Below are 25242 nucleotides of genomic sequence, written 5' to 3'. Positions count from 1 at the left end.
ATTAGCTAATACATATAATAAGACAGTCAGCAATTGGTCAATCTTGGAATTTAGCTCATTCTTTGGGTATAGGAGCTTCAGGGAGGCTCACAACACTTTGGAACCCAAAAACAATATCTGGTCACATTATTAAACATGAAACAAATTGGCAACTATTGCATTTCAAGCATTTTGATCTATCCTTTTAGATTATTAATATTTATGGTCCCTCTTCAATGCAAGAGAAAAGAGTGTTATGGGAACATGTGTCTCAGATCATACAAGAACATCTCGAGGAAAACTTCATATTAGCAGGTGATTTTAATGTCATTGTCAGTCTTGACGAAAAGAAAGGAGGAATATGTCCACCACCTAGAGCTATAGAAGATTTTCAAATTTTCATATCAGATAACCAACTAATTGGCATTATTCCTACACAAGGTAAATTTACATGGACAAATCGTAGACAGAGATTTTTACAAATTGCTTAAAGACTAGACAAATTCCTTGTCTCCCAATTCTGGAAATTAGTACAATTTTTGGCCTCTACTGAAGTTCTTCCCTTTTCAAATTTTGATCATTACCCAGTGGTACTTAATATATTTGTCCCTTCTTCAGTTATATGACATAAATCTACTTTTACTTTTCAGCATATGTGGTTTAGATATCCACATTTTCTCCTATTATTGAAACAATGGTGGGTATCTACTCCATATGTGGAGGGTAATAGAATGTTTCAATTTTATAAAAAAATTCAATTCTTGAAATCTCAGATTATTTTATGGAGCAAGCATGTGTTCAAAAAAAAAATTTCACAAAAGGGACAAGTGATTAAGAATTTAGAGGATGTCCACTCTCACATTATCCTTAATGGTTTGACTTTGGATCTATATGTTAAACAAAAAGTTTTATAGGCTAAATGGGAGGAGCTTTGTGCTAGAGAAGAAGAATATTGGAGGCAAAAATCACGGGAATCATGGCTTTAAGAGGGAGAAAAAATACTAAGTTTTTCCACATGTCAGTCAAACAGAGGAGAGCATCCAACACTATTTTTCAAATTGGGAGTTTAGATTCAGATTCAAATGATATTTTGTCTAATGCAACAAGAATTTAGAATGAGGGTGTTAAATTTTTCAAAACTCTACTAGCCGTAGCTCCAAATGATTAGCTGTCTCATGTTCTCACTAAGGAGATGCTCTTAGCAATCTCTTCCTTGGTTACCTCCCAAGATAATGCTTTTCTAATTAGACCTTTTACTCTAATTGAGATTAAGGTTGTGGTTTTTCCTATTTCTTCAAATAAAGCTCCTAGTCCAGATGGTTTTACAGCTAGCTTTTTCAGAAATATTGGGATTTTATTGCTTTTGATCTTCTCCTCACAATGGAGGAATCGAGAAAGCATAGCTTCATGCTTAAAAATTTCAATTGCACCAATATAGCCTTGATTCCTAAATCTTTATCTCCAAGGAATTTTTTCGACTTCAGACCAATTTCCTGATGCAACACCATATATAAGATATTCACCAAGGCTATATATCTAAGATTACAGAAGCTTCTCACAAAAATTATCTCTCCTCAGAAAGGTGGTTTTGTTCCTGGGATTGAGACTATAGATGGAGCTCTTGTTGCACATGAAACACTACATTCTATTAACTCTCATCAACTTCCATCATTCAATATCAAATTGGATATGGTTAAAGTGTATGACAAGGTCAATTGGAATTTCTTGTTTAAGGTTCTTCTCAAGTTTGGTTTCTCTCCTAAGTGGTGTAAATGGATTAAGGCTTGTATTTCTAAAGCATTTTTTTCAGCCATGATTAATGGGGTTCCTTTGGGTTTTTTTCCTCTTCCCAAGGGGTAAGACAGGATGACTCACTATCTCCCTCATTGTTTATTATTATGTCAGATGCTTTCAACAGATTGGTTTCCTCTAGACACATAAATGGAAGTTGGAAAGGAATTCAATTGCCTAGATCTACTATATCCATCACACACTCTTTATTCGCAGATGATACCTTATTATTTGGGTTTGCTTCTCTTCAAGAAGTCAGATCAATTAAGCAAGTCCTTAACCTTTACACTATCATTTCAGGTCAACAAATTAGTATTCCTAAATCAAAATTTTACATCTTTTTCACCAATGCAGTCCTTTCAGACAAGATTGGTAACATTTTGGGCTTCCAGCAAGAATTATTACCATCAACATATTTAGGAATCCCCTTTTTTATGGGAACTAACAAGGTTGTATATTGGAAATCAGTCATTGATAGAATCAAAAGTAGGGTTTCAGCATGGAAATTTAGATGGCTTTCCCTCTTGGGTAAAATTTTACTTGTTAGATCTGTCCTCTCAGCTATACCAAACTATTTCATCTCTGTGTTGCATGCTCCCTCTTCAGTGATTAAATAGATCAGACAAATAATTACTAAATTCTTGTGGTGTGGAAATATGTCTTGACATAGTAAAATCCCGCTAATTTCATTGGAGGATATGATGCATGACAAAAATTGTTGTGGAGTGGGTTTCCATAACTTGACACTTAGAAATAAAGCTTATGGTGGAAAGCTAATTTGGCAAATGATCCACAAACCGAATAGATTATGGTGTCAGATTATGAAATCAAAATATCTCGACTCCTTAGATCCTCTTCAAATCTTAACTGCTTCAAGCTTACCTCGAGGCTTTGAAATATGGAATTTTATGACTACATCTAGACATGTGATTCTTGACTATGTTTCTTGGGAAATTAATAATGGATGTTGAGCATTATTTTGGGAGGATTCATGGAATGGCCTACCTCCTCTGGCTGCCAAACAAGATTTTTTAGTTTTCATTCAAATATTTAAAGACAACTGGGGGGACAAGGTTGTTGATTATGTGTTTCAAGTGGATCCTCTCTCTTTCAAGGTCAATTGGAAATATCCTTCCACTTTTCCTTTACCAAATCATATTACTCTTTTATTTAATTAGGTTTTTAGTGATAGGGATGTATTCTTTCTTGATCAAGAAGACATAATTTTTTGGGCCCCTACTATTAATGGATGCTATTCAATCAAAGATGGATATTTGGATCTTAGCAATTTGGAGAATAATTTGAATAAGAAAAGGGCTTATTTTTTCTATTGGAATGATTGTACATTGCCTAAAGTAGGCTACTTCTCCTGGCTAGCTCTTTGAAAAAGGCCATTAACAAGTGACAAGTTAGAAAGATTCAATATTGCCCAATGATTTAAATGCCTTCTATGTGAGCAATTTTTTGAAGATGTTGATCATGTTTTTCTTTAGTGTGCTTTTGCTCAAGATTGTTGGATGTTTCTTCTTAGAAAACTTAGTTTTTCAATGCCACTGCCAAAATCCTTGTGGGATTTGTTTGAAGCCTGGCCGATGTTACATGAAAAATCTCTTCTAGCTCCCATCTAGAAATGTTCCTCATCCTTGTTTGTTTGGGATTTTTGGTGGAAAAGGAACAAGCATATCTTTAGGCATGAGCAATCTACAGTTAGTGTTGTTACTGACATAATTAAAAAATCAATTTCTGAACTGGTTATAACTAATATTAGGAAGAGGTCATCACAAATTGGCTTCTCCAATTGGGATAATCAAATTCTCAAAAGTTGGAAGCTTATATCTATTCCAAATCTTTTAAGCCTCACAAATACATTGAAGAAAGATGGATTGAGTGTGAAATGGCATCCTCCAAACCAAGGTGTTATTAAGCTGAATTTTGATGGTGCATCTCATGGCAATCCAGGGTTGTCTGGTATAGGTGTGTGTTTAAAAAATCACTTGGGCATACCTCTATTTATAAAATCTTCACCTATTCCATGGGGCTCTAGCAATAATGTTGAGGTTTTAGCTTTGCTCCTTGGTCTTGTCACAGCATCATCTATGAAGATACCTTAGCTCCAAGTGGAAGGGGACTCTCTTATTATTATTTAGGCTTGTATTAATAGACAAATTCAATGCAGAAGTCTAGCATACAAGCTAAAATAGGCCTGGCGCCTAATTGATGCTTTTGAAAATTACTTTCTGAATCATACTTATCATGAAGGTAACCATTTGGCTGACTACCTCTCAAACTTAGGATGTGATGGAAAGGAAATAGATAGTTGGGATCTAATTACACTGGTGGAACTATACCCAAATTTACTAGATATCATTAACAATGAAACAAGTTTATCATGATTTATGTTTTGGCACTCTCCATGTCATCATATAGTACCTTGTGCACTATTGTCCTTTGTGATTTCATTAAGAATATGATTACTGGTATTATTTGTATAGGGAAAAGAGATCAATAGTGCAGGAACAAATTAGATATCCTAGTTGAGGTCTACTTGACATCTAACGTGTGTATGTGTGTACAGAATGTGTTGCTTCAATTATTGATCATCATTTTGCTGATCTCTACAGAATTAAACATCATTTGATCTTGTGCACTAATGATCCAGGTGTCTTCTCTACTACCATTTCTCGAGAATATGGCCTTACTGCTTCATGTTTTGAGTTGTTCTAGCTAGCAAAGAATGCAGTAAACTTCATATTTTTTGGCAATAAATTGAAGGAGACTCTAAGACTCATTATGGAGGAAGTAGAGTGTGTTTATGTTGGTACTAAATGAACATATCAAAATCGATATGTTTCTTTAGGCTCATGATCAGGCAGTCTGGCCAATGGTATGGAGTCACAATGAGAATTGGATGGTTACTGGTGATGATGGTGGTTTCATCAAGTACTAGCAAACTTATAATGAATTATGTGAAAACAATTAAATTTGCACATAGTGAGTCTGAAGTATGCTGCTTGGAAGGTCATGGTTTGAATGTGATGAGTGTTGACTGGCATCCAACAAAATCTTTGCTGATTTCTGGGGGTAAGGACAATGTCATTGAACTGTGGGATGCAAAAATAGGATGGGATCTAAGCAATCTACATGGTCACAGGCATACAGTCCTCTATGTCTAATGGATTCAAAATGGAATATAGAAAATTGATGGTTTCTCCTCCATTCTTAAGGGTCAAAATGTGAAAATTTATATGGCATCTAGTCATCACCAGAAGTCTATCAAGGGTCAAGAGATCTTTATAGGATAAACAACTCTGGAAACATGTTTTTTTCAATATTGCAACTTATTTATGTACACCAGAAAGATGCTTTACTTACTCAACGATGGATATCAGATAACCAAATCACTGATTCAAAAGCCTAATATGAATTGAGATTGAAGATCCTGGTGCTCCTTCACTTGTTTAACTCTTTCAGCTCATTTTGTTTGTAATTTATCATCCCAATAGTCTCTACAGCTCTTCTTTACCAATGGGCACCATTGTAATTAAGATGGTGGTGTAGCATCCATTCCACAAGGAGGTTTTTGTGAGTAGAAGCTTGGATGGATCTTTTATACACTAGCTTGTTGGGCATGAAGTTCCTCAAGTTGAGATACATTATGCACATGAAAGTGTTGTATGGGATCGTGCATGGCATCCAATGGGTCATGTCCTCTGCAATGGAAGTAATGATAACACAACCAAGTAATGATATCCTTAGACTGATCCACCATAGTAGATGGTGTTGGGTTCAGCACCTTGAGGTGTGCAACTAGGAGGGCCTCATCCTCCTCTTGCTCCACATCCATCAATTGCTACATCAAGTCAACAAATGTTTCAGTAGATGCAACATATTTCATCACTACAGCAACAGCAGCATCAAATGATTCCTTAGCTTATTGGAAAATTGAAGAATTTTAGTTGGAAAGGCAAAGAAAATGCATAAAATGGTGAGGTGACTAGTATGGTATGTAGTTTTTTGAGAAAGATCTTATCTATTGTGGAGATTTTAAAACATTGTTGTGTAGTCTTCTGAGACTATGACCACCTTGACATTTTGTATGGAATCTATGGAATCTCTGGGCATTTTTGTATTGGGTGATGATTTCGGGTTTTCTTTCAGGTTCTTCCATGAATGAACCCTTGAACCTATTTTTATTTTAATAATATGTATAGTGGCTCCATCCATTTTATCCTTGAAATATTTATTTATTTATTTATTTATTTATTTATTTATTTATTTATTTATTTATTTATTTATTTATTTATTTATTTATTTATTTATTTATCTATATTTAGAAAATTCATGATAATCTCATGGTTCTAATGACAAATTTACAGTTGAAACCCTAACTATTCAATTTATTATTTTCTTCTAAATTTTCATAGTCAAATATTCCCTATATTATCTAAATGTATTTTAAAAGATTATAGTCATAATAATTTTCTGCAATTTTTTTTGCAGTCAAGTTATCTTGATTAATAAGTTTTTCATTTCAAAATGTACAACATAATTGTTTATTCAACAATCAATACAATAAATTAATAATCAATATGCAAACATCCAAGAAGACACAAAGTAGATAGATCTTTCAATAAAATTTTACAATGGGTTTTCAAGCCCTACCTCAAAACCATAGCTAAATTCTGAGGTAGTCTGTGAATGCATGCAAATCCAAACCCTTTAAAACTTTCAAGTATTCTTTTGATCCAATTCCATATTTTTTTCTCCAAAACCTATGTATCTAGAAATGAGCTCTAATTTCCTTAATAAAGAGTTTTTCCCCCAAATCAAGGCTTTGATTATGCAATCCTTTGTCTTTAATTACTATATTTTAATCTTCATGCACACACTTTATACAATTTAATTAAAATAAATTTTATTAAATTAAAGCTTTCTCTCCCTGATTAAATCATGAGATATTTTTAATATAATATTTATTAATTTAACTAATAATATTATTTAGGGTTTATTAAAAATAAAACTCATAAATAAATTATTATTAAATTAAATAAATATAAATACGCCTAAATTATAACTTTAATCAAATCTTTTAAATTTAATGCTTTCATGCACATTTAAAGAACTTTTTGATTAAAATATACTTTTATATTTTCTTTTCCTCCACTTATTAATTAGTGCAAGCACTAATTAAAGCATAGTTTATTATTTAAATTAATAATAATAATCAAAGCTCATTGTTTAAATGAAACTCTAATTTAATTATTATTAAATAAATAATTATAATAAAGCAATATTAAATCTTTTATATTTTCATATATTAATTCTCTTTTTTTCTAACTTCTTAAATTAAATCTTTTAAACCGAAGTACATATTTAATTAATTAATAATTAATTAAATATCAACATATTCTAATTTCTCTTTAACCAATTTCCTAAATTTAGACCTCTAAATTAAGACTTTTGAATTAATGCACATATTTAATTGGTTTTTTAATTAAATAAATATTTTCATGCTTTAATATTTTCTTTTTAATAAAATAATATTTAATAATTTTCAATATTATATAATTAACCAAAATATTATAATTAAATCATTTACCAAATAAATCACATAGCGAAATCCCCATAAAAGAAACATTACCAAAACATACCAAAACTCAAAATCAAACAACACGGACAAAGATAAACTCATGGTTTTTAAAAAGGGTGGAAAGTCAATTACAATTCCTCCTTGCAAGACAAGTATTTAGGCTATGGTTGGGATTGGACCTAAACATTATCTCCCCATTCTTACCATTGAGTTATTGTGATAGGACATGCTCGTCCTGGCAATTCAAGGAAGTCAATGTCTGATACCTGCAATCCTACATAAAAGATGAGCATGTACATGTATATAAATATATCTAAACTAAATAGGCAATGGCAGGGAGTGGTAGTTGTGTAGATCCTAACTAGCAAGTGACTACAACTCCCTCCCTTAACCACATCAAACACGACAAACAAAAAGATAAAACAAACACACCATACACATGCAAGTATGGGATAAGTTAAACACCAAATGCTTAGATAAAATAATGCATTGTTACAAATATGAAGTAATCATCATTAAAGCATCATTAATTTGCTAGTAATGATAATCATCAATAAACATGTGAAATATAATCGACTAAGTAATTATTTATTGATAGACATGTAATCCAGGTCATGAGTTAATTTCATAATTATAAATCTAATACCCTTGAAACTAACACATCCATGAAATAGGCATAAAAGAGTTTAATAAATATAATAGAAAAATAAACTATGGGTGGCCACTACAAAATATCTACAAATTTATTGGTTTTTGTACATTTGACTACAAAATTAATGATAAGTTGATTTTTTAGATTTGGTTGCTAATACCTAATACAAAATTGAAATTTAATTTAAATATTCATGGATTACTGAAAAGCAATGCATTTCATTAATTTTAAGATTCATAAATTATTAACTTAGTATTATATTATAATTTTAATTTGTTAGTGATTTTGATGTAGTCAAGGTCAAAGAAGTCCCCAAAAGGATATGTCTAATCTTGTATTGGGGAACACTACAATAGAATTAACACAAAGAAATAATAACACCGACCAATAAGTAAATGTAACTTCAATTATCATCAAGTTGGTATGTAAGTGCACATTACATGTTCAAATCATATGTCTTCTTCCACTCTAGTAATATATGCCTAGTTATTTATTAAATCAAATGCTAGTCTACCATCTATCATCCCTCTACCAATACTCCATCCCCAAACCTTCAAAATAAGGACTACTAATCTACTTACATATAAGATTGACAACCACAAGTTGAATTATCTAATCCGTAATCTCCCAAATAAAGGAAATGTATTATAAACATATTGGTAGGGACCCAAATATATAAGAACATCTTCAAATAGATACATAATGTCATGCAAATACATAATAGGGTTATACAAATATACAACAACATAGAATAATGCACCGATTAGCATTGCATGTCGTAAAAGCCCATCACAAGTCAAATCTCACCATCCTACTTGTTAGAATAGAAAGCCAACTATAAGACCAAACAAATATTAAGATAACTTTATCCAAAAACATCATTAAAAACTTGAAAGCTAGACATAGGATCCCCATGATGCCTAAACCACTCCATAAGAATCACATAAGATAATGAGCCAATTGGGATGGTCATTCCCTAAAATAATAGGAAATCATCTAACTAGAAATTTAAATAGGTAAACTAAAAGGAAAACTTTTGGGGATATTGAAGATCGAAAAAAACCCAAAAATGCTCCTACATCATATACCCTAGGTGAATAAGAAGGCAGTCCATAAAAGGAACTTATGGACAATAGAGAGGATTCAAGATATAAAGCCCATTTTCCTTCTTAACCCGCATGTCCTCTTCATTGGAAGGAAAATGGTTGCACCAACTCTGTAAATATACAAGCTCAATAGAACACCTTCCACCCTCAAGTACTTCTCTATTATTGTTTTCATAACCTATGCTCTAGATCTCTAGTCTACATCAATTTCTTCTACCTTTTCCATCTCTACTATTAGACACCAATGCCTTGTTTATTCTTTATTTCTTGACTCCAACTCTAACAATTCAGTGACTTCTCAAACTATAATTGATGTAGGAGGATCCTAGGGTAGAGGACAATCTTGTAGGAGCATCAGGCTCCAATTTTGTGAACCTATATTTCACATGGTTAGGGTTATGTTTGAGGCATATTGGTGGTTGTTGGTAATGTGTTCCTATGTCCTGGGCAGACTTTGGATATTTTTTCCATGAGTTTCAATACATGGGAGTTTTCTTATTTGATCTTAGATCTAGATCATTGGATTGTGTGTGGGCCTATGGCTAAGGCCACATAATGTTATGTTGTCATATGAGTTATTTATGCATTATAAACATGGGTCTTGTCATAAGTGTTTATTTAATTTAGTTTATCAAGTTGACTTGTGGCTTGAGTGCTTATTTAATGTGAGTGTTTATTTAATGTAGCTTGGTAGGCTGACTTGTAGCTTGGTTTAGTATAAGTAGAGGGTCTTGTGATGTCTAGAGTTATTGTTGATCTTAGATTGGTTTTGACTAGTGGGTGTCTATACACTTAATTCATTTACTTAGTTCATGCCAAACAAGTAGTATATTTTGATCACAACATAGTGCATGCCGAGTCAACAGTGAGTGTCAAGTCACTCATGTTGCAAGTCACTCAAGTGCTGAGCAGGTAGTATATGCCAAGTGATTCAGGAGCCGAGTAAGTAGTGCATGCCCAGTCATTTAGATACTAATCCACAGTATAAAATTAGTATATGTCAAGCATCAGAGACTTCAGATGTCGAGTATCACAGGTTTTTTCATAGTTGTTTGTATTGACACAAACTACTCTGTAAATCATTTTTGAGTTGACTTAAAGATTGAATTATGATATTTTGGTGATAAGGATGAATCTTAAGTTGGAATCCCTATGAAGTGCATGCATCCAATTAGGTAAGGGGAGGTTTAAGCGGCAAAATGGATGAATCATAGCCATTAATTCATACCTAAACCCAAGTCACCTAGGTATATTTAAGAAGGACAAACCCTAAACTTCTTATGTGAGGGAAAGGAAATGTATGAATGATCAAGGAGAGTTTTGCATGTACAAACTAGGATATTCATGGTGACTAATGTATATATTCATGGTAACCAAGGTATAATGATCTGAAATTGCACTATAGAATTGGTTAAAGGAGAATAGAGGAAAGAAATAGTGAACAAAAAAGAGACATCTGATCAAGAAGGATCAAGAATACATCAGTTTAGAGGTGATCTGTTATCAAGAAACAAAGTGCTAACTGCAGGATCAATGCTGAGACATTCTAACAAGTGAATCAGTTAAATCTCTTAACAAAGTAGTCCTAATAGGCTATATTGAAATCCTCTAACAAGGTGCTTACTTTATTGTGAGTTAAAGTCCTTTAACAAGGCACGCTTTTAATAGGCTTTTGAAATCCTTTAATAGGGTAAGACTTAACAGTCTTTGTAAGCCTTTAACAGGGCAGCCCTTTCACAAGGTAGATCATGTCTCATGATCAAACATTGTAACCTTCATTAGATACATCTGATTACTATAGTAGTGAAGATTTGTGGGTATCATCCCCACCCCAATTTTACCTTCTCATTGGAGGGTTTCTAGGTAATCATATCTGGTGCCATATATGTGTGAATGCTTACTTGTTTACTTGTATTCTTTACATGGTATTTTATTAAATGTATGAGATGGATGTGTGGTGAATGTCTTATGGGTCAAAGTTTAAAGTACTAATTCACACCCCCCCCTGCTTTAGAAGTTTACCTTTTGTAATTCCAACAATTGGTATCGGAGCTTTGTTCTTTGGAAGAGACACTTTGCAAATTTGAGGAAAGATTTTGAAAATGGAATCTACAAGTTGGGAAAGATCATTAAGAATTAGGGAATTGAAATATAACTCATTCTACATCCACTAAATGAAGCAAGAGAAGACTTAAAGAAATCTTTAAAGAGAAGGAAGGAAATTGCTATTGAGGAGAATGACACACAATACAAAGAGATGGACACTACCAAGCTATTTACTAATGGAGACTCTAATGAATTTGATGCAGCAATTGTGGATTTAATGGAAAAGAATAGAACCCAAGCTAAAGAAATCAGAAATCTCAAGTTAGAGAAAGAATCACAAGCCATAATACTATGTGAGGTGACTGAATAGAAAAAGAAAACTATGAAAGGAAAAGCCATAATTGAAGATGACAAAAGAGTTTTGACCAGCAAACTGGAAGAGAAATCGTCAGAACTAACTAGGATTGCTAACATGCAATTGGATACTTTGGGTCAAATGATGAATGCCAACTATGAATTGAATGTCAAGGACATTGAGATAAAAACTTTGAAGTTATAGAATCAGCAATTGAATAATGACCAAAAAATTTTAAAGTAATTTGTTGAAAGTTTTAATAAACCTAGTGAAGCCATCAAATACTTTGAACAATTATTGAGATCCCCTAGATCCAACAATGATACATCTGGACTGGGATATAGAAGAATTGAAGAAGGAGAGTCATCCAAAATTGTTGAAGAAAGGAGTAACATAGGTAAGAATTATAAACCTGCCTATCACAATTGTGGTAAGAAAAGATACACTAAAAATTTATGTAGGAGCAAGACTGTAAATTAGAATGTTAAGCAAAAGAGCATAGGTCACTGTCATAAGTGCAACAAACAAGGTCATCAAGCACATGAGTGCAAAAATAAGACCATGCACACTCAATATTTGAAGGATATTGTTATAACTATCAGAAGTATGGACACAGAGCTTTTGAGTGTAGATCCAAACCCATGTGGTCATCAAACAGACAAACAAAGGTAAAGAACAATGGTAACTCTTATAACTAGGATTATAATACAAGGTATAGTTGTCATTATTGTCAAGAGTATGGAAATGCTCTTGAGAATTGTATTAGAACACACTTTAGAAGTGACTACAAAAGGTGATTAATTCAAACCACATGTTTTAGTTGTTTGAAGGTTCATCACATCAGTCAATATTGTCTAAAAAGGTCAAAGGCACCAAGTTGTGACTTCAATAAAGGCAAAGGCAAGGTAGATATTGAAAATGTCAAAAATGAAATGAACAAGATATGGAAGAAAAAGGAGGATTGCAACACATCAAGTGGAGAAGGGATCACTTCACCCAATGGGTCAGGTGATCACACCTCATCAAACTAAGCAATCAAGAGGTATGTGGGACTGATATTCAAAAGTCGTATCATACATCAGTTCCAAAGAATTTAGTTATGAAAAGTTTACGTAAGCATGAATAAAGATGCAAAGTATTATTAGGAATCAAAGAAAATTCTTTAAGGTTTTCATGTTACTACTGAACATGAAAAGCTTCAAGGTAAACTTTGAGAAAGTTGGCTCCAAAAAAAGATATAAAATATTGGCGAATCTTTCATTATTTTGAAAAAAAAACAAAATTATTTCTATTGGTGAATCTCTCAATTTTTTATTCTAAATATGATTAATATTGGTGATTTTTTTTGAATCATAATTTTTTTGTAAAAAATATTGACAAATCTCAATAATAATAGGAAGTTCATTAATCGTCATGGAATATTACAAATCAAAATTTAACATTTTTTTACCTCATGGAATATGTTGAGGATCGTTACATATACTTTAAATCAATAATGAAAACTAAATATTGGTGATATATCCCTAAAGTAACTAATAATTATGATAATCATTGGTTAGTTCAATTTAATTTCTCTAATAATGTATTATATTTAGGTGACTCAAATCTAATCATGTAACAAATATTGTGGTGAATATTTGAGTTTTAAATTTTGAATGAATTAGATTATTGAGCAATTTTAAATGTTCTAGAACTAAATTTTACAAAACTATGGCGATTTAGGTTGTATCAAATCTTAAATTATTAGGAAAATTACTAGCCAAAAATTTCTAAAATTAGCCAATTTATGAATATTAGCCACTAAAAAATACCTTGAAAAGCTTCCTATAATTTTTGAGTGGAATGCTAGAGGATGTCAAGCTAACAAACTGGCTAGTTGTTGCCAAAATCATAATGGTTGTCGAATGAATGAAAAGACTAGTGGATGTTGAGTGAGGAAAAAATTAGTTGATGCCGAGCTTACAGATGTGTAAGCACTTAGCATTTATCGCAGTATTTCAAAGGGGTATTTGGTCGATTACTACTCATTTAACATCATTCAAAATTGAGAGACAGTAAGAAGAGCTAGAGGTGATCTTTCATTTGAAGCGCTTGCAAGATATTTGAACAGCTATTCGACATCATTTCATCAAATTTTGCAAGGTATTTATCATGTGTTGAGCTACGTTGTTTCTAATTTTGCAAACCCTGGATTTGTAAAATGGCATCTAATTCTTCAAAGGAAAAGGGAGTAGAGGGAAAAGAGGTTTTGAATGTTTAGTTGGTTAGCAACGAAGTAAAACAACCAATTTTGAAAGCCATACGAGACATAGCATACAAACAAGATCCCTCTTGTGTGTTATCTATGATACCAACGTAAGTTTTAATGATTCAAGATGTCAAAAAATGCTATAATTGTAAAATTGGGAGTAGTGGTGACATGGAAATCAGAGAAGCATATAATAAACTATGTGAAAATGGTGTGTTAAGGGAAGAATTCATGATTGTAGAAAAGAAAGGGTTAACTCGTGCCCTAGATTTCCCTAAAAATTTTAAAATTGAATGGATTAGGATTATTTTGAGTAGGATTCATGATAGTTCACTATGGTTAGATAATGGGCCAATCAAAATATCAAAGAGAATAATCCATAGGGTAACAGGGTGTCCAACCCTAGATCGGCCAAAGACTGTGAGAAGTGAGTCAAAAAAAGTTATTGAGAAGAAAAAAGGGGCTCTATGGAATAAGAGGGGAAATGACCATAGACACATCACAAATCCTCTAATTGACTTTGTAGTAAGGGTAATTGCACATAAGTTTTACCAATCGAGTATATTAAATAGTGTACCCTATATTACAGTGGATATGGGTTACAAGATTGTGAAGAAGGATCATACATTCGATCTTTTCGAGCTACAGCTACAACAATTGATTGAAAACCTGAGGAGCAATAAGGAAACATGGGTTAATGAGTTTGACTCAAAAAATCACATAGTTAAATCTTGATAGCAATATCACAAACAAAGAGTGCTCAGTGTAAATTTGGATCTATTTTGATATGTATCTTCTTTTATGTTTAGAACACATTTCCTACATTTTGCACTGTGGTATGAAAGACAAATAGATATGTTGTAGTTCAAATAGGAGAGTTCATTGAACAGTTAGGTAAAAATTTTGAGTTAGTAATGACCAGTTACTTTGAAGACTTCAAGAAATCCATGAAGAAGAGATTGAGGATTCCAGTATCATTAGTGGAAAAATATTATGATGATGTTTTTTGCCTATTTGATGTTGATTGTACATTTGTTCAAGCAGCAACTCCAAGAGTAAGATGGTTGAGGCCATTAGGCTATGAAATTAATGTAGATGAGGCCTCTACAGCAATAACAGCATTACTTACAGAAGAGATAGACAAAGATGCCAAAGCATTTGGTAATTATGAGATGGCCAAATCTAAGATTACTAAGGAGTTAAAGATTACCTCTGTCATCAAAAAGAAGGAGAAATTAGTAAAGAAATTGAAAGAAAAATTCAGTAAAGGTGTCAAGAAGGAAGAGGATGAAGAGGAAGAAGACACTTAGATTCAAGCACCAATTGCATTGACATAGGGAAAGGGTGACGATCAGCAAGAGGAAGAAATAGAAACTGTAGAAGGTGTCAAGGAAGAAGAAGTTGAGGAAGCACCTACTCCTACTAATTAGAAGAAGAGAAAGGCTAAGGCACAAACTGTGACAAGACCCAAGAAGGTTGCTAAACCTAGCTAGCCCAAACCTACAACACCTACCACAAGGGATCGTACATATGTCACTACACAAAAGGCTAAAGAGAAAGCCAAAATTACAAAGTAGGAAGAAGGAGCATAGAAAAGACCAAGGAGAAAATACATTATTCAGGCTAAATCTAATGAGGAAAGAACTAAATCTAATGACAATAACCAATTCCAAGTGGTGAGTCATAATCCATCTTCAGATCTAGACAACCTGTGTGAGAATGTTAGAAATAATGTAGATCTATCAGGATTTTCTCACATTGATTTTGAAAATCTTTGAAAAGTTTAAAAGAATCAAGTAAATGAGGCAATATATTTCATGGTGGCTACTTTCAAGAGAGCCCCTCTAGAGATTGCCAACTCCATACCTAAAAGCTTATATGCAAGAGTTGAGAAAAAATGACACTTTTGTTTAGATACTAAAAGGAATATTAAAGAAATTGCCCTCACTCAAGTTATGTCTAAACTTAGCAAGGCACAAATTGCTAAAGCCATAAAGAAATATGCTATTTGATTTGTTCCTAAATATAGAGCCTTCAGCATATTATAAAATAACATAGAAGATATAGTAAAGAAGACTACACATATGTGGAAAGTTACATATGAGTTAGCTACAGTCAAAGCAGGAAAACAAGAGCCTATTGAGGTTAAAGATGATGAAGAAGATGACAATAATGAAGGCACAGTTGAGAGACATACTAAAATTAATGTAGATGATCAGGAAACAGCTGAGAAAGAGCAGCAACAAGAATAGAGTGTACAAGATACATAATTTCCAATGGACAGTGTTCAACAAATAGCGAGTGTTGAGTATTGAAACTATTATAGTAAAGGATGTTTCTAATATCACTACTCAGAAAATCAATCCCCTAATAGAGGAAGACTTGAAAAAGATACTTGATCAATCTACACTACAAGCTAAACTTTGTGACAACCCTGTATTGGTGAGTGTAGATGAACTTCGTAAATTAGTGACTAACACTACAAGGGAGGAGGTGAAAACACAAGAACCACCTACTATTACCTCTCAAGTCACTAATGTACAATCTTCAGATAAAGTACTAGAAGTTACACTAGAAAAGATTGATACAATTGGAGAGGATAAAGTGGAAATTCAAGCCACTACTGAAACACGGAGTCAAACAGGTCAAACAAATTCATCTACACCTCTAGCACAAGTTCGAGGTGCAATTCAAGGTAATGTGGTAGAAAAGGACAAGCCTAAAGAGACTAAGTTGACATGAAAGCCAAAGGAGCTAGCAGCCATTCAAGCACTAGTAACTTTACTAGAATCTGGCACTCCTTCCAGTCACACTCTTCAGAGGCCGAGCACAGATGCAACACCTTTACAATTCTCAATGTCAAGTTCAAGTTCATCAAAGGAAAAAGAGGTAATAAGATATGGAGATGTAATCCTAGATGAAGAAATTGTTTTTCCAAAATATGATTATGCCACAATGACAATAGAGTAGATGGCTATACTTCAAGAAGCCCTAGCTAGAAAGAAACATCAAGAACTTCTTCAAAGGGAGAATAAGCAGAAGCAAGCTTTGCTTGATATTCAAGACATCTTCTTGGATGCATTTAGTCTACCTACTCTGGATGAAACAAAGCCACTTATTGAACAATTGACAAATATAGTGGAATAGGTAAGTGATGCAAACCTTGATACTAATGCAAAATTATTAGAATGGTCTAAAAAGAAATTTCAAAGCAAAGTGAATGAGAAAATATCCAGTCTTACACAAGTTGCATTGGAAACTAAGGTAGAGAGTGTGAAGAAGGTACTTGAGAACATTTTCTCTTTGTACACCAAACTATGTAATCCTACACTCTTCACACAAGAAACACAGAGTCACATTCTAAGCTCAGAAAGTCAAATAAATTCATCAGGCGCAAAATTGCCCATGACTCTAGCTCAAAGTGAGAAGCATTTCAGGACTTTATTGCAAACCCAAAGTCAATTAGCAGTATTATCTACAGATGAAGCTAACATAAGGTCCAAATTGATAAGCATCCAAACTACATTAACTCCTCACATGGAGATTTTGCACAAGGAGTTAGGCTACGCAGAAACTCTTATGAAGAAAGACCCCAATCTTTCTACTTTAGATGGTCTAGTTCACCTTGTTGTTGAGCTAGCCATTCAAATTAAGTCTTTGGAGATAGCTTGTGACAATTGGGATGCAACTCTTAAGATTATTCTTGAGGCCCATAAATCTTTCTTGGACAAACACACTATTAGTGTATAACCCATTGACATCAGTGTCAAAAAGGGGGGGAAAGTTAGCTTAAGCAAAAGGGTAAAAAGAGTATCAACTAAGGTAGAGTAAGAGCTTGGGGGAGCAAGCAAAGAACAGTAAGAAAGTAAAAGAGTATCAGTTGAGGCACATCTACTCAGTAGGAGTAACATTTGAGTATAGAACTACATCTAACAAGTTAGGCGGAATTATAATATTTTGAGGTATAAGTTGTTGCAAAATTTTTCTATTTTTGAAATTTTGTACAGAAGCCAAATAAGAGATATGTTATGCTCGTAAGAATAAAATTGTTAATGCATGACCAAGTGTTTTTGACACTCATGTCAAAGGGGGAGATTGTTAATCTCAGATTGGTTTTGACTAGTGAGTGTCTATACACTTAAGTCATTTACTTAGTTCATTCTAAACAAGTAGTACATGCTAAGCACAACATAGTGCATGTCGATTCAATAGTGAGTACTGAGTCACTCATGTTTCGAGTCACTCAAGTGTTGAGAAGATAGTATATGCCAAGTGATTAAGGAGCTAAGTAAGCAGTGCATGTTGAGTCATTCAGATGTCGAGTCATAGTATAGAAATCAATATATGCAAAGCATCAGAGACTTTAGATGTCGAGTAACACAATTTTGTCATAGTTGTTTGTATTGGCACAAACTACTATGTAAACCATTTTTGAACCGACTTAAAGATTGAATTACGATATTTTGGTGATAAGGGTGAATCTTAAGTTGGAATCCCATGAAGTGCATGCATCCAATCAAGTAAAGGGAAGATTTAAGTAGCAAAATGGATGAATCACAATCGTTGATTCATACCTAACCCTAAATCACCTAGGTCATCTTAAAGAGGAAAAACCCTAAACTTATTATGTGAGAGAAAGGAAATGTATGAATGATCAAGGAGAGTTTTGCATGCACAAACTAGGATATTCATGGTGACCAAGGTATATATTCATGGCAACCAAGGTATAATGATCTGAAATTTCATTACAAAATTAGTTAAAGGAGAATAGATGAAGGAAATAGTGAACAATAGAGAGACATATGATCAAGAAGGATCAAGAATACATCAATTTATAGGTGATCTATTATCAGGAAACAAAGTGCTAACCATAGGATCAATGTTGAGAAATTCTAACAGGTGAATCAGTTAAATATTTTAACAGAGTAGTCCTAACAGGCTGTATTGAAATCCTCTAACAATGTTCTTATTTTATTGTGAGTTAAAGTCCTTTAACAAGGCACACTTTTAACAGGGTGTTGAAATCCTTTAACAAGGAAAGACCTAACAAGCTTTGTAAGCCTTTGATAGGGCAAACCTTTCACAAGGTAGATCATGTCTCATGATCAGACAATGTAACCTTCATTGGATACACTTTATTACAGTAGTAGTGAAGATTTGTGGGTGTCATCTCCACCCCAATTTTACCTTCTCATTGGAGGGTTTCTAGGCAATCATATCTGGTGTCATATATGTGTGAATACTTACTTGTATATTTACATGCTTTACATGGTAATTTAGTTCACTTATTAAATGTATGAGATGGATGTGTGGTGAATGTTTTATGGGTCAAAGTTTAAAGCACTAATTTACCCCCCCCCCCCCCCTAGAATTTTACCTTTCCTATTATAATTCCAACAATTATTAATGATGGAGTTGAGCAAGAGTAGCTGAGAGGAGCGAAGTTTAGTAGAGCTAGTAGTCGAGTTTGGGCTTAGGAAATGAGAAGATTTCTTGGTGACTTGTGAGATCAAGTTTAGATATTTTTGTATTTTCTACCAAATTGTTGTGTTATTCTAGATTTGGGATAGCTATGAGTTATTTGAATCTTGTGAGATCTTGTAGAATTGCGACTATAATTGATGTGTATTTGGCTATAACTAGAAAGGCCTTACAACCTTGCACATTGCATGTAATCACATATTTTATGAATAAAGAGTTGAATTATTTATCAAATCTTGTAACTTGTAGTGTATTTCTTTTGTGTGAAATTTGCTGGAGACTAGGTCATCTCCTTTGCGGGTACATCTTCCTTACACTGCATCAAGTGGTATTAGGGGGAAGGTTTGATCTGGTGGATTTATTGCAAAGGATTTATAAAGATCTTGGAATATGTCTCTGAGATGATTGGATCATAGGACGATTATAGATCTATGTGATGATGTGGATACTAAGACTTCATAGAAGGTTAGATTGGATTTCAGATCTGAGATGGAACTGATAATGAATGATATATTTGTGAAGATTATAAGAGCTATAGTTGGTGTACTGAGGAATGTAGGTATGAAATATGGTTATGAGGAAGCTAATGAAGACTTTGAGGTTGTTGGATCTAGTGAAGAGGAAAGAACCAATCACATGGAGAGATCTGTGGAAGACATAGATGGTCAATTGGATAGATCTAAAGTGTGGTTGAAGATGAAGCATAAGATGCATTTTTCTATTTTCTCAAGTACTTTGAATCTTGAGGACCTAATTGATTTTATTGGTGATTTAGAAGACTACTTTGAGTTAGAGGATATTGGTGACCTGATTAGAGTGAGATTTGTACATACTAAGTTGAAAGGACATGTTGCTTTATTGTGGAAATAATTTCAAATAGATAGAGAAGAGGAAGGTGAAATGAACATCACTAGGTGGAGATTGATGGTTAAAAAATTGAATGATAAGTTCATTCCTATTGATTATGAAATTGAGTTGTTTAACAGATCATAGAATTTGAAACAAAAGGATATGACTGTGAAGAATTACATCAAGGATTTCTATAAGTTAACAATTTGGTATGGACATAGAAAAATTTTCTAAGGAAAAGGTGGTTGGATATATTAATGGTTTGAAATTTAATATTTAGGATGAGATTGGTGTGTTAAAGATTGATTTAGCTGAGGATGCTTATCAATATGCTCTGAAGGTAGAAGATAAGTTGAAGAGAAGACATCAAGGTGATTCCCAGGGAAAGGAGAAGCAAGAACACTTGGTGAAGAACAAATAGATTACTAAGGATAAACTAAAACTTGTTGAGAAGAGGAGAAGAATAGGTAGAGGTGCATTTAAGGGTACTTGCTTTAGACATGGTGAGAAAGGACATAGATATTTTGAATGTTCAAATGTTGATATAAAGGTTGGTTATATAAGAGTTGTTGTGGTGAATGAGAATGTGGACTCAATGAATGAGCATGAGGTGGAGGATAACTTGTTGCTTTAACAAGTATTATTTGGTAAAAAGGTGTTGGAACCTTGTCAAAGGAGGAATTTGTTTAGGACTCATTGTAATTCTAAAGGTAAATGTTGGAATGTGATTCTGGATGGTGGTAGTATTAATAAACTAGTTGTTGAGGAGATGGTTCAAAAACTCAGTTTGAAGAGAGTGAGAAATCCTTGTCCTTAGGGGTTCAGTTAGTTACATGATGAATGTTCTTTGGAAGTAAGAGAGCAATGTCTTATTAATTTCCAAATTGAGTAGTATGTTGATCAAGTGTTGTGTGATGTTGTGGACATGAGTAGTTGTCATATATTATTTGGTATAACTTGGCACTATGATTGTAGGGAAGTGCATGATTGTGTCAAGGATGTATTTACAGTTGAGAAGGGTGGTAGGAAATTTTAACTGATTCCTTTTTAGAATACAAAACTCAATAGGAGGAACCTAAGTTTTAGTAGCTAAGTTGGGTTGAAGGATTCTCAAGGGATTAGAGATCAATGTGGAAAATAGACTTGTGGTAAACCAAGGAAAGATGTGAAGAAGTAGAGCAATCAATTGTCTATTAATGAAAAGGATTTATAAAACTGGAATATAGGCAAGAGTGTACGAGTTGATAATGTGAAGCACATGTATGTGAAGAACTAGTTCATGGTTTATGTTTTGAATCCTGAGACATGTTCTTCCAACTATTGAGAACATATTTTTGCACCTAGGGTGTTTGATTTGGCAGTGTGTTCGGGGTAGAGGGAAATCTTAGAGGAGCATCGAGAATGTATTTTTTGTACCTATGTATTGTGGAGTTAGGGTTATGTTTAAGACATATTAGTGGACTTTTTCCTATGTGCACATAAGGATTGGAGTGACCATATTAGAATTAGAGCTCATTTGGTAGTTGTTGGTAATGTGTTCCTATTTCCTAGGAAGACTTTGGAGATTTTTTCTACAAGCTTCAATCTATATGACTTGGATTAAGCAATCTTAGATCTAGATCATTGGATAGTGCGTGGGCCTATGGCTAACATCGCATAATGTTATGTTATCATATGAGTTAGTTGTGCATTGTAAACTTGAGGGTTGTCCTATGTGTTTATTTGAATTAGTCTGTTGAGCCAACTTGTGGCTTGGGTGTTTATTTGATGTAACTTTCTAGGTTGACATGTGGCTTGGTTTAGTATAAGTAAAGGGTCTTGTGATGTCTAGAGTTATTATTCACGAGGGAGTTGAGCAAGAGTATTTGAGAGGAGTGAAGTTTAGCTAAGTGTGGACTTATGAAACAAGAAGATGTCTTGGTGACTTATGAGCTCAATTTTAGATCTTTCTTGGAGTTTCTACCAGATTTCTATGTTGTTGCAAATCTAGGCTAGCTGTGATTTATTTGGATCTTATGAGATCTTGTAGAACAGTTACTATAATTGCTTTTATATTTGGCCATAACTGGAAAGGGCTCACAACCTGACATATTGAATGTAATCAATTATTTGATGAATAAAGAGTTGAATTATCTATCAAATCTTGTATTCTATGGTGTATATTCACTATGTGGTAATTATATAAGGCTAGGTCATCTCCTTTGGAGGTACACCTACGTTGAATTGCATCACTAATTTACTTACAAGATTTTTTTTTATCATCTAATACCACTCCTTCAATAATTTATTGTAACATTATCTAGTTTTCATCATCCTTTAATTTAATTGGTTCATTTTCATTCATCAAATTCTTCAACAATTGTACAAACTTAGTAACCTTGTCAACCACCTACTATAAATCATTCACCTTCTTATATGATAAGTTTGATCTCCCAATGTTTAATTCATTGTCACACTCAATTTCTTAGCTTTAATTCCTTCCTCCTTGAAAGGAATTAGAGAAAACCTTTTGTCATCTTTCATGATAGACACAATATTAATTTGATAATCATAAATAAAACCAACATCATATTATGAAGGTCTACCCAAAAAAAATGGAAAACACTCATGTTAACCACATCACACAATACCTCATCCTAGTATGGTCTAATGTTGAAATTAACCTAACACTACTCTTTTACTTCCACCATATGATCATCTTGAAACTAACTTATCTCATAAGAACAAGGATGTTTAAGTCTAGAATTAACCCCAGATTTTGTACCATCTCTTTTGATACAAGGTTATCAATACCTCTATTATCCATTATTATGTTGTAACATTTTCCTCTTGATTTACAAAAAATTCTAAATAATTGTCTTATCTACATAGACTTTGGTTCCTTATTACTCTACATAACTCTCTTAAATGTCATATATTCTCCCTTCTCAGGTGTAGCTTCCCTCTCAACAAATTTATCTTCATCATCTTGTTCCTCATGTGCCAGTTGGTTTTTTTTTCCTTTACTAACCCACCAAACAATGAAAATATTTATGTCCACCATTTTCACATTTGAAAAAAGTAACTTTGAACTCGCAATTGCCTCCACCCCTTCTATGAATCTTTTGATCAAGTTCCTCTCCATTCACAAGTTCATCTTTTTCCTTATCAACAAGTGATTTATACTTAACCCTAGGGGTAGCTTTTCTTCTCTTTAACTTATCTCATGTCTTCAAAGCATATTGATAAGCATCTTTAGTTATACTAATATACAACATACTTAACTAATCTTAAATGTTGGTCCTTAATCCATTAACATGCCTAGCCATCTTTTCCTTAGATGACTCCTAGTGTCTAAGTTTGATTATCATCTTGTAGAAATCCTCTCTATACTCCAGTCAAATATTTCTGATTCAATTTCTATAAATTCTCAAATCATTTTAATTCATAATCCTCTGGTATGAACTAGTCTCTAAGTTTATAAACCATAAATTTACACCTAGTGATCTTAGGTTCACCATTATCTTCTCTATTTTTTTGAAACTCTTTACACCATAACACAATATGACCTCTTAACTTAGTCTAGGATTAGCTAACATTTTTTTGATCTTTAGCTTTTTCAATCTCAAAGTAATTATCAAGTTCACTAACCCAATCTATTATTTCCTTAAATTGTAATGAACTATTAAAACATGTAACATCCACTCTATGACTCTTGCCCATTTGTGTTATATCTCACAACAATCTTTCTTCTTCTACACTAGGGATCTCAACTCTATTTTTTTCAAGATCAGGTCAATAGTTTCCTTAAATTCATGCCTAGTCAGGGTTTCTCCAAACCCTAGTCAATGTATTTTTGGTCTTAGTCCTTGTCTCATTTTTGGATATCTCCATTATTTTCCTTAGCCTTATAAGATTCATTCTTCTTCGTGAAATCCTTGCAAACTTAAGTAATCTCAAGTTCTCAATATCCTCAAGTTCGATGATAAGTGTTGATTTTCTTACAAGAATAAGAAATCTACCTCAAGAAATTTCTCTACTTAGTCATGAAATCACAAACTTTAAACTCAACTAATTTATTTTCTCTTCCTTGTAGAGTCCACTTGATTGTAGATTAGATCTACCTTTTGACACCCCATAACCAAGATTTCTAGGATTCAAAATCTCTAAAACTTGATCTAATCTCTCATTATTATTGTAACTCTCTATGTCATGCCAGCAAGCAATAAATTCTAATCTTGACCACCTTGTAAAAGTTGTTGATTGATGTAGGTCAGATCCTTAACACTACCAACCCAAAATCAAAAATTAAATAATTATGCAAGCTTAAAAATCTAGATTTAAAAACTAAGAAATGCATCTCTAATACCACTTGATGCAGTCAAGGATGGAGAAGCCCCAAAAAGGAGATGTCCAATCTTGGAACAAGAAATAATGCATCAAAAATAACAAAAATAATAATAATAACACCATCCAATAAGGAAATGGAAATTAAATTATCATCAAGTTGGCCTGCAAGTGTAGATTATAAATTTAGGACATATACCTTCATATATTTAGGCATATAGGCTTAATTATTTATTAAATTATATTCTAGTCTACCAACTATATTCCCTCTACTGTCACTCTCTCTCTGCACCTTCAAAATAAGGATTGTTGCACCACTTATTTATAAGATCACTAGTCATAAGTTAACTTATTTGATCCACAATCTCTAAGATAGAGGAAACATATTATAAAATAGAGGAAACATATTACAAACATAATGGTTAGGACTCAAATCCATAAGAATACCCACAAATAGATACATCATGCCATATGAACACACAAGAGGGTTGACCACATGTATAAAAACATAGAACAATGCACCAATTAATAACGCATCTTTTGAAACTCTAGCACAGGATGAATCTAGCCATTTTGACCATTAAAACAAGATACCAAATACAAGACTGAACCAATCTTAAGATAACTTTATCTAGAGACATCAAAATGAATTATATACATAGGATCTCCATGTTTCCTAGACTACACCAAAATGATTGCATAGGATAATTAGCCAACATGGATGATCACTCTCTAAAACAATAGGAAAATGTCCAATTGGAATAGTAAATAAATGAACTGAAAGGAATTTTTTGGGAGGTATTGCAAGATCACTAATGA

This window comes from Cupressus sempervirens, chromosome 7, assembly GCF_028749045.1.
Source record: "Cupressus sempervirens isolate cs-2001-9-10 chromosome 7, ASM2874904v1, whole genome shotgun sequence".
Taxonomy (NCBI): Eukaryota; Viridiplantae; Streptophyta; class Pinopsida; order Cupressales; family Cupressaceae; genus Cupressus; species Cupressus sempervirens.
The sequence above is the reverse complement of the archived record's forward strand: the minus strand, read 5'-3'. Positions refer to the sequence as shown.